Source organism: Camellia sinensis, unplaced genomic scaffold (genome assembly GCF_055761805.1).
Source record: "Camellia sinensis isolate YWXY unplaced genomic scaffold, ASM5576180v1 Unanchor4, whole genome shotgun sequence".
NCBI lineage: Eukaryota > Viridiplantae > Streptophyta > Magnoliopsida > Ericales > Theaceae > Camellia > Camellia sinensis.
Window position 1 is genome coordinate 11,372,796 of NW_028129277.1, and position 11,569 is coordinate 11,384,364.

An 11,569-nucleotide genomic window follows, 5' to 3' on the forward strand; every position below is an offset into this window, starting at 1 on the left:
TACTTGCGCTCTTGTGCCTCATGGGGAACAAGGGGTTGATATCCTGAAGCCAACTTGAATGGACTCATTCTAGTGGTAGAGGACTTGTGCAAGTTATAAATAAATAATAATGATAAAAAACTATGTACTATCCATCAACTTGACTAGTTCTTTTTGACTAGCTGTATAGTGTCGAAGATAATCTTTGACTAGCCAATCAATAACTACCAACATGGCACACAAAAAATGATATTGCCAATACATATAATTGTAGATACTCCATTTTGACTAGGTGTTGCGCTTGACCTCGCTTTGGGAATGCTGCTTGATGATGAAACTCAAGAGATGTTTCGGAACTTTTGATTCGTCAACTTTCACTAGGAATCGAATGCACTAGGATGGAATTTTGCCTAGCTAAACACCCTAGCCAACCAATTCTAGACCTATTTGAGCCATATTGGATTGCTTGGGGTTCAATTTCTTTAATTCTCCCCTTACCTCTTGCAATCTTGGAAAGAGGTTTTACCTTATATGATATGTGAATTTCTTTTTGATTTCTAAATTTGACCAATGCTAGTTTGTATAATTTTCAAAAAGCTTTTCGGTAATATGAAATTTGTCAAAATTTGATTTAAAACAAAGGTTTGATAGTTGTTTTCTAATCACTCGTCAATTTTTTACAAGCAAATGCAAAATGGCCTTTTTTAAAAAACTACACTTCAAGATTGGACTGAGCTTTTTTATTTTAATCTGAGCTTATTTTATTACTGAATTAAATAATTTTCAAAAAAAGTTGGGTAGCCCATGCCCAAAAATTCGTTTTGGAATCCTAGAAATCGCTTAGTGTTTGCAAGAAATCACAAGATGATGTGAATCATCAAGAGGTAGTCAGATCGGCCAACTATCAAACTTTTCAAACGAAGAAATGGTCGGACCAGCTCTATGAGTTGGTTTGGCCATGGTGACATTTTTTTTTCTTTCTTTTTGATTTTATCCTAATTTGTTTTTACAAGTCCCAGGTCATTATTTTAGCTCAAAACTAGTTCACTAGTTGTACAGAGAATCTCGAGAAAAGCTCGAGCACACGAATTATTTGATGGCTTTGAATGTGGAGCAAAAGAACCATGCAAATTCAAAAGAGAGAAACAACAACAAACTAACAAGACATAAAGATTTTAGTGGTTCAACTTAAGCGTACGTCCATGAATAATCACAAAAAGAAGGATTCCGCTAGCAAAGAGAAGGATTTCACTAAAGCAATATCTAACTAAGCTCACCAAACTCAAAATATAAATTCTCTCATCAAACCCAAATCCTCTCTACATAAGCCTCATGAAAATTAATATCAATTTATCTCAATCTCTCATCAACTAACAAGTTCTACCAATAGAATTGAAAAGTTCATCCGAATTAATGAGAGACTCAACCTATTTATAGCCAAAGAATCCTTCTAAAGCAAAATAGATTTCTTTCCAATATAATCCATAACCAACTAGAAAACACTAAATCCAAAACTATGAACTCCAAACCAAGTCAAATAATTTTCTCATAAATCTAAATAAATATGGGAGTCAAAACCAAAATGTTTGACTACCCACAAATCCTATTCCAATAAGGAAATAAAAATATCAAATTCAAATCATATTGAGATTGGACATTAAGCCAATAATCTAACAAGTCTTCACTTTGGCAAAATGTCCAGCTACAACGAGGCAATCAACCAACACTAATGTCCTATATAAATAGAGACGGAACCAGGATTCCATCATTGGAGTGGCCAAAAATAAGATGTAAGTCAAGTAGGTTCGATCAGGCTCAAGACTTGCCCAAGTCTAGTCTGAGTAGTGCTTGGAATTGTCCATATTTGTCCAAGCTCGACTTGCCAACCTATGGTGTTTTGCGCAAGTTTGCTCAAACTCAATAAATATAGTTCAAGTTAGGCGTATAGGTTGTCTACAAAAGATTGTTGTGCTATTGACCTTAATAAAAAATTGTTCATGACAAATTAATAATAAACTATTTGAATTTGTCATTTCTTACATCTACTTAAAATGAAATTTTACTTGAAAAAAGAAATTATTTGAAAATAACAAAATATTCAAATAATTTGTTATTTATTTATTATATCTACAATCTATATCTCCATTTTTGTTTCTCATTTAAATTGTTTTTATTAAAATATTAAAATTAATTCAAGCAAGAAATATGAATATTCTTTTTTACTTTTATTAATGGTTTTTTTTTTTTAAACTTATAAAAGTTCAAAAACTTATAGCGAAAAAAAAGTACAAAGTTAAGGAAACACAATAAATTGTGAGAAATAAAATGATAATTTAATATATAGGTAAATTACACTTAATTCCCTTGAAGTTATGCAGTGTATTTAAAGGGTATTATGATTATTTATACAATCAAATTAATACGATTTGAATTAAATTAACTGAAGGTTAAATATTGACAATGCCAAAAAAGGAAAAAAAAGAAAAATCAATATGATTTTAAAAATCATAGGACAATTAGAAATCTCATGGGAGATAACTCATTTTCTAGACTAAAATAACTAAAAAAAATTAAAAAAATAAAAAAGATAAAGAGTTAATTTACATTCCAAACGAACCCTTAAGTTTATTTTGTTTTTATTTTATTTTTGACAAACAAAATAAACATTCGAAATGGCACTCAAACCCATTCTGTAATTCGGTGTATGTACGTACATCTATCAAATATGGCTGCTGCTACTGCTAATGCTAAAATTCTCTCTCGATATTTGTGCTCCCATGGTCTTCTCTAAAAGATTCGGCTCGTCCGCTTTTTCTATTATTACTGTCTCGACACTCTGAACGAGAGGATACGCGGAGAGCAGGCGGGAAAGAGAGGCTTCGATGCCCCTTATGGACTCGGAGGAGGCCGATAGGTATATTCAGTTGGTAGTTGGTGAAATTGAAATTGAAATTGAAATTGAAATTGAAGGGCGTTGGCAGGGGCGTGGGGGGTGATATGGTTGGAGTTGGAGGAGGAGCTTTCAGCTACTAGGTCGACCCCTACACTTTGATGTTGTGTTTGGTTTGGGAATTTGAGCAGGGATTTAGAAAGAAAAATGAAAAAAATAAGTGAAATGTGAATAAAACATACCTATATTTTACCTAATTTCACACACATTTTCCCTTTGCTTTTCTAAATCCCTCCCCAAATCCCCCAACCAAACACAGCGTGAGGGTTGGCATTGGACGATTTGTGGGATTAAGTTCGACATTCCCAAAGATTCCACCCAACCAATTGAGTATGTCTTCATAGAGTATGTCGATGGAATGGCCAAGCTCCCTGTTAAGCAAGCCTCTCGCATGCTCTATCGATATAATCTGTAGGTCCTTCCTTCATTTTCCTACTCTACGCTCTCTCTCTCTCTCTCTCCTTTCTTTTTCTTTTTTTTGGTTTGCCTTTTCTTTACTAAATAAAATAAAATACACTAATACTATCCTCACTATCACGCATTCAATATATTTGTTTTGCAGTTTTCATTTTCACTAGATGGAAATATATTTTCATTTTCAGTTGAATATTATCACTCAAGTGTGTAGCCCTTTAAGGTGGTTTAGTATGGAAAATAAAAAAAAACGATTATCAAAATTTCAAAACTATTCCAATATCATACATATCAAAACTATTCCAATATTATACATATCACTATAGAAAAATCATCGTAGTATCAAAATCTATACAACTTTCAAGTAAAATGAAATGGAAGAAAATTAAATGTCAATTAAATACGCACAATAACCGAAATTATTTTCTTAAGTTTATTTATGAATTAAACAAGGATAAATAATCTTTGTCAATATTCTAATTAATGGTGGGTTGAGTTTGTGTGAAGAAGAATATGAAAAAATTAAAGGGTATATATATAATTTTACAAGGAAAAAATTTAAAACATTTTCAAAACCTAAACTAAAAATACCAAAACACTTGCCCCTCCTGGCCCTTTACTAGCTCCTGGCCCTTTAAATCCAATTCTAATGTTCATGATGGTGAGAATATTATGCTAATTATGTAAATATATTAGATTGATTGTGTGAATCTTAGATTGATTGTAAGAATATAGGTTTATTATTATTTCCTTTTTTAGATTAGGTCAATATAACTCGGTTGTACTCTTTGTATTGCACAATTGAATATACAGAAAAATATTTAGAAAACTTACATGGTATGAGAGCTACACGATTGTTGATCTCCTGGTGGCTAGGGTTTTGCACAAACTGATTCTTTCTCTGGTTTGTCTAGTTTGATCAAATCTGGTTCAAAGTTTTCCTTTGTTTGAAGATTCATCTAGTTCGTAGTATTCTCTCTGTTTGGTGATTGGTTTTCCTTTGTGACTGGGTCTCACGCGTGACTGGTTCTCTCTGTATCGTTGGAGGTAGACACTTGGCTCTCTGGTTCATGAAGACCTTCTGGTTCTCTGAAGCTGTCTTTGAACAGCTGTTGCGAGTCATCCAACCCAAAACTGTGACCCATCTAGTTTGTGGCTCATCTCCTCTGCTTCGCATCTCAGTCTCTAGTCTTTCCTCCTGTTCGTGACCCTTCGACTGGTGTGTGCGACATAGTTTGAGGGCTCTTTTTGGGTCGAAGAGTTGTGCGAGGGTTCTCTCTCTCTTTCTCTCTCTTCGGTTTGCGAGGTTGCCAGGTCAATCTCTCTCTCTCTCTGTGCCTCTGTTTGTGACTCTTGGTTCACTCACAAGGTTAATCTCTCTCTCTATCTCTGTCCACGACCCTTCGTAATTGGTTTGATCTTTACGTTTAAATTTGTGGGTTATTACGTTTTGGACCATGCATTCTTCTGATTTTTACATTGTGGTCATCTGGTTCTGGTGTATTATAGTTTGACTCCTCAGATTTTTGGCTACTGCACTTGAACCCCTAGTTCAACTATTTTGCTTTATTTTGGGTTTATTACACTTGAATCCCTCAGTTTTTTGGTTATTACGATGTCGTTGGCTTCGGATGAATGTGTCTTCTGCCATCAGAGGGGTCATTGGAAGTATCACTGTCCTAAGAAGGGACGTCTGCTTGCTACGTCTTCTCAGCAATCTCAAACCTAGTCCCAAGCTCCTCCTCTGAGTACTTTTTGTCCCTCCATCAGTTCCACTGCATCTGCTCTGACTCTTGATCCTAACTTAGCTTTCTTGAGTGCTCAGATTAGTCAACTTCAGTATATACTTTCTACCTCCCAGCCCTTTCCATCTGCTTCGGTTGTTTCCCCTCTTTATTCAGGTTTTCTTAGGTCTTCTTCAGATATCTCTTCGTTTGTCTGGATTTTTGACTTTGGTGCTTCTCATCATAAGACTCCTTATCTCTCCTTACATCGAAATTCTATTCCTTCTCCATTTCCTATTACTGTTAATGCTGCTAATGGGTCTAGTATATCTATTATATCTGTTGGGTCTGTCCTACCATCTGTTATGTCTGCTGTCTCTATTCCATCTATCCTTTATGTTCCTCAGTTATTTGTTAGTTTATTATTTATCAGTCAGCTTGATGTCTCCAGTTTTGATGTTATATTTTCTTCTTCTATCTGCTCTGGCAGGGTCTAATGTCCAAGTAGTAGATTGGGATCGACTATAGAGTTGGAGACCTCTATATGGTGGAGAGCTTGCATTTGCCTATGAATACTTCTCCGACTGCCTTTTCCTCTTTTCAGTTAGATTCTCTATCAAGTCCTTTCTATTTGTAGCATTCCAGATTGTGGCATTCTAGACCTCTATTTGTGGCATTTCAGTTAGATTCTCCTACGGTCTTTAGCTCAATCAGATATATTGGGTAAAGTTTCACCTAGTCAACTTACCAAGTGTCGGAGGTGTAAACTTGACAAAATGATAGCCTTACCTTTCCGTAAAAGTACTTCTATATCTGATACACCGTTTTATTTATTTCATACTAATGTTTGGGGTCCTTCTCTTGTTCTCACTAAAGGGGGTTCTGCATACTATGTGTCATTTGTTGATGACTGCACTCGTTACACTTAGGTTTATCTTATGGCTCATAAGTCTTACTTCCACCCGAGATATCGTACTTTTCAGTCTATGGTCACTACACAGTTTAAGTTTACTATTAAATTGTTACAGTCTGACTTGGGTGGGGAATATTTTAAAACTGAATTCTGTGAGTATTTGGCCAATTTGGGTACCATTCACCAGACTTCCTGTACTAATACACCTGCCCAAAATGGTTGCGTTGAGTGTAAACACCGTAATCTCCTTGAGATAACTAGGTCTCTTCTTCTCTCTACCTCTATTCTAGCTCCGTTTTGGGGTGAGGCAGTTCTTACTGCTGCTTTCTTCTCAACCGTATGCCTATTCTCATTCTCTCTAGTCGGTCTCCTTATTAAGCTTTGTTTTCTTAACTCCCCAATTACTCCCTCCTTCGTGTGTTTAAGTTTGCTTGTTTTGTCCTTTCACCCCATAAAGATATGACCAAATTGAGTGTCCGGTCTGTCTTATGTGTCTTTTTAGGTTACAGTCTCACTCAGAAAGGCTATCGTAGTTATGACCTTGTTTTTCGTCGCCTATATGTCCTACGCTTTGTGGCATTTTTTGAACGTCTACCTTACTTTCAGCTTCCTCCTCTCATAGCCCCAGTTTCCAAAGAGGATTTGGTTCATATTGATCCATTTCCTTCTGAGGTCCTTTCTAATGAATACATCTCTGCTGTTCCCCATGAGCTTGTTCCCTCTTCTCCTCGTCCCACCCCGCTTGATGAGTCCCTCTCCCCTGACCCCTATGAGTCTATTCCATTTTCTCCTCCTCCTCCTCCTCTTCCTTCTCCCCCACCTGCTCTTTCTTCTCCTCCGTTGTTAGTCTATTCTCGTCGCAAGGCTTTCCATCCACCAGTTGTCTCTGGCCCTATTGCTGATCCCCCTGCTTCTGATGACTCTGATCTAGCTAACCGTAAGTATCCTTTTCACATCCATAAATAGGTAATCAAATTGGGTTTTGCCGAAACATGTTTTTCTCCTTCATACTGTACCTTTTTGTTTGTTATTCACTCTTTTTCAGAACCCTAGTCTTACAAGGAAGCCTGTCAGGATCCTAATTGGGTTTGAGTTATGGAGGATGAGCTGTTTGCTTTGTAGAAGACTACTACTTGGGAGCTAGTTTCGTTGCTTGCTGGCGAGAATCTGGTTGGTTGCAAATAGGTCTATAAAGTCAAAACTGACTTTGATGGTTTTCTTAAGCGCTACAAAGCCCGTCTGGTTGCCAAAGGTTTCTCACAGGAGTATGGTATTGATTATGAGGAGACTTTTGCCCTTATTGCCAAGATGACTACTGTCCGTACTTTGATTTCTGTTGGATGTTAAGAATGCTTTTCTTAATGGCCATCTCACTGAGGAGGTTACATGCGTCCTTCCCCTGGCCTTCTCCATGCCTCTGGACAGGTTTGTTGTCTTCGGCGTACTTTGTATGGTTTGAAGCAATCCCCTCGTATTTGGTATGATTGCTTTCAGGCCTCTGTCACTCAGCTTGGGTTTCATCCTTATGCTTAGGATTCTACTTTGTTTCTCCTTCATACCTCTGCTGGTTTTGTTGCCCTGTTATTATATGTGGTAATATGATCATCATTGGCTCGACTCTTTTGCTATCTCTGAGGTCAAGCAGCATCTCTTCCACACTTTCGAAATGAAGGATCTAGACCCCTTACAATATTTTCTTAGTATTAAGGTAGCTTCTTCTCCTAAAGGCTACTTTCTGTCTCAGGCTAAGTATGCAAATGATGTTATTTATCGTGGCAGTCTTACTGACACTAAAATTTCTGATACCCCCATTGAGCTTAATGTGAAGCTTAACACTACTGATGGTGTCCCTTTGGATGATCTTACTTTATATCGAGAGCTTGTGGGTTGCTTAGTCTATCTAACTGTCACTTGCCTTGATGTTGCCTATGTTATTCATGTGGTTAGCCAATTTGTTTCTGCCCCTCGTTCTACACATTGGGTTACTTTGGTTTGCATTCTTTGCTATCTCTAGGGTACTATATTTCAGGGCTTACTATTGTCCTCCACTTCCTCTTTGGACTTGGTGGCCTATGTTGATTCTGATTGGGCTGGTGATGTTACTGATCACAAGTCTACTTCTAGCTCCTGCATGTTTCTTTGTGATTCTTTGATTTCTTGAAAGAGCAAGAAACAGACTATTGTTGCACGTTCCACTGCCGAGGCTGAGTACTGTGCTATAGCTCATGCCACTACTGAGATTGTTTGGCTTTGTTGTCTCTTATCTGATTTGGGTGTATCTCATTCTTCTCCGACCTCCCTTTACTGTGACAATCGCAGTGCCATTTAGATTGCCTATAACACTGTCTTCCATGAGCAAACGAAGCACATTGAGATTGATTGCCATTTTGTTCGTTAGCATCTGCAGTGGCTCCATTTTGCTTCCTTTCATCTCTTCGACACTTCAACTTGCTGACTTTTTTACCAAGACTTATACCATTGCTCGTTTTCAGTTCCTTCTTGGCAAACTCTCAGTATTTTCTGCTAAAACACCTTGAGTTTGAGCAGGGGTGTGAGAAAATTATGCCAATTATGTAAATATATTAAATTAATTATGTGAATATTAGATTGATTGTAAGAATATAGGTTTATTCTTATTTTCTTTTTTAGATTAGGTCTATATAACTCGGTTTTACTCTTTGTATTACACAACTGAATATACAGAAAAACATTCAAAAAACTTACAGTCTTCTCTACTACTGTTTTATTTGAACTACTTTTTAATTTGTAGAATCATGCTTTACTTGTAGATTTTTGATGCCAAAGTTATTCCACTGACTACAAAGAAAATAATTGCAAAGTATTTTCAACTCCTTGCATTTCATGCCTAAAATGTATGAGATGTCATCCCAGCCATCCGTGTGAGAGATGGGCTGGCCATTTTGCCCAACGGCGTGTTTTGACTATATTTGGGAGATGGTATTTACGACCCACCCAGTGTTTTAAAAAGCTCTAGGCGCATTGAGGCGCTAAGGTCTCCTAGAGCTTAAGTGTGAGGCGCAAGGTAAGGGGCGCGCCTCACCAAAGCAAAGGCGAAGTTTTTAACATAAAACAAATATTCTTAGAATTTCAAAAAAAAAAAAGAAAAAAAGAACGACATTCAATATTCCAAAAATTATGAAAAATAACATTCAACATTTCAAAAATAACATTCAATCTTACTTTGCCCTATACTATTTATTTTTCTTTATCAATTTATTAACGTGATTCATTTCTTTTTTTAGATAAAGAACTCGCACCATACCTTAGTGGTTTTAATTTTAAATCGGGATCAAATTGCTTGATAGCTTCAATAATTGGCCTGAAACTATTGTAATTTACTACATTGTAAGGAATCCCAAAACCATATATCCATCTTGCAATCCCGGAGCCTTTTTTGATATGAAAATTGGGGCTCAAAGCATGTGTTTACATTTCATATTAAAAGGGTTGTAATTCCATATGGTTACACACACAAAGAATAAGGATGGAGCAAAAATTTAAATGAAGCACATGAGGCGTGCGCCTTGCGCCTAAGCCTAAGGCGCGCGCCTCAAATGTGCCTTTTCTACTGTGCCTGACCGCAAGCTGTGTGAGGCGCCTTAGGTGCGCTTCGCTCCTAAGCGCGCGCTTAGGCATGCCTTTTAAAACACTAGACCCACCTTTTTCAAAGTATCCTAATATCAAGGTTGGACTCTCGAGTGGATTTCAGGTAAGATATGTTTTCGAGCTTGTTTATTGTCTATATCTGGATTAGACAAATGGTTGTTTAGTTGCTATAGGATCAGAGCATTACATGCTAGACACTGATCAATTGTTTGTTATGAAGTTTTGTTTTATTAAGATGAGAAAGTGTTAAAGATTGATGTTAGAACCTTGCATTCAAACAATGGAATGTTTTAATGTAAAAGGTGTTTGGATGATTTTTTATTTTTCTTTTTTTAATCATAAGTATTAATATTTAAGTTTGTTTAGGATTTCAATGCACTTTTCAATATGTTCTCTAACTTTCAATGTTCATTTGTACAGTTTTTTTTTTTTTTTTTTTTTTCATCTTCTCCTGTTCATTACCATTGATGTCAAAAAAAGAAAAGAAAAGAAGAAGCTATGGTTGACTTTCAAATCTATTCTCTCTTTGCTTTTTCCAACCTGAATTGATAAGTGATTATACTTTATGTTTCTACCTTACAGTGGAAATGGAGATAAGATTGCGTACATCTTACCCTCTCTAGTCCCCACTTTAGCTGGAGCTTTGTGCACTAGGTCACCCATTTTTCATATGCTTTTTTTTGTTGTGTTGGATCCTTGATTTTGATCTTTATCCTAAGACCTTCCTTTTCCCCAGCCCAGGGGTGTTTTCCTCTTTCCTCAGGCTGCTGATAGCCTCTAAGGAGCCTTGGTTTAGTCGGATGGCTCTCTTGGGTCTGGGTATGCATTGAAGTCCTTAATTTGTAATCGTTGGGGCTTAGTCTCTCTTTCTTAATGTAATTCTCTTCTCTCTTCTCTTTTCTCTCTGTTTTCTGTCTCTAAAAATATATATATATATATATATATAAATGTTCTCTTAAATTCTTTTTGTTCTGTTTGTTATGTTCTCCCATCTTTTGGGTTTGTGATTCGACAGTGTTTGCTTGTGAGGGTTCCTTAGTGGAGTATCCGTGGTGGAATTGACTAGTGGGTCTATTACTTCGCAGCCTACTACTCAGGGCACAAGTTCTATTTTGATTACTACTCTAAGTCCTGTTTTGACTACTACTAAGACTGATTCCCTCAACCCTAGCAAGAAAATCACCACCTCTCTCTTTAATGGTAAGAACTATCTAGCATGGTTGTAAAGTTTGATTTTTTTTTGAAGAACGAAGGGAAGATGTGATATGTTGATGGGCGCGTTTAGGCCCCCAGTACCACATATGCGGGTTATGATTAGTGGGAGATTACCAATTCTCTTATCATTGGTGAGGGATACTTGTCTATGGACACAATACAGGATATTTAGGAGGCTGTGGCCACTACTTATTCCCACAAATGCAATTTTTCACAGGCTTTTGAGTTGCGATGCTCCATTGACCGGTCCATCAAGGGTGAGATGACTATCCTCTAGTATTTTATTTTCCTTAGCAATGGGTGGAAACAATTTGACCATCTTTAGGACTACAAGCCTGTTTATTCCACTAATTCTGTAGGTTACCGAAAATTTGTTGAACAAGTATAGGTCTTCAAGTTTTTGGAAGGTCTGAATGTGGAGTTTGATCCTGTTCGGAGTTGTGTGCTTGGTATGGATATTTTTTTTCTCTCCAAGAAGCGTTTGGTTATGTGTAAAATGAGGAGAGTTGTCATTCTACTATGCTTTCGTATGCCTCTTCTGATCGATCTGCCTTGGTTTCTACACCCTCTAGAGATGGGGATTCGTGGTTCTCGTCTGCCTTCTGAGAAGGATACCCTCTTCTGTAACTATTGTCGTCGCCCTCGCCACACTCGCGAGACTTGTTGGAAGCTGCATGGGCCGCCATCTGGGGGTCGTAAAGACTGTTCTGGTTCTCGAGGGGGTCACTCAGGTCAGTCTAGAGGCCG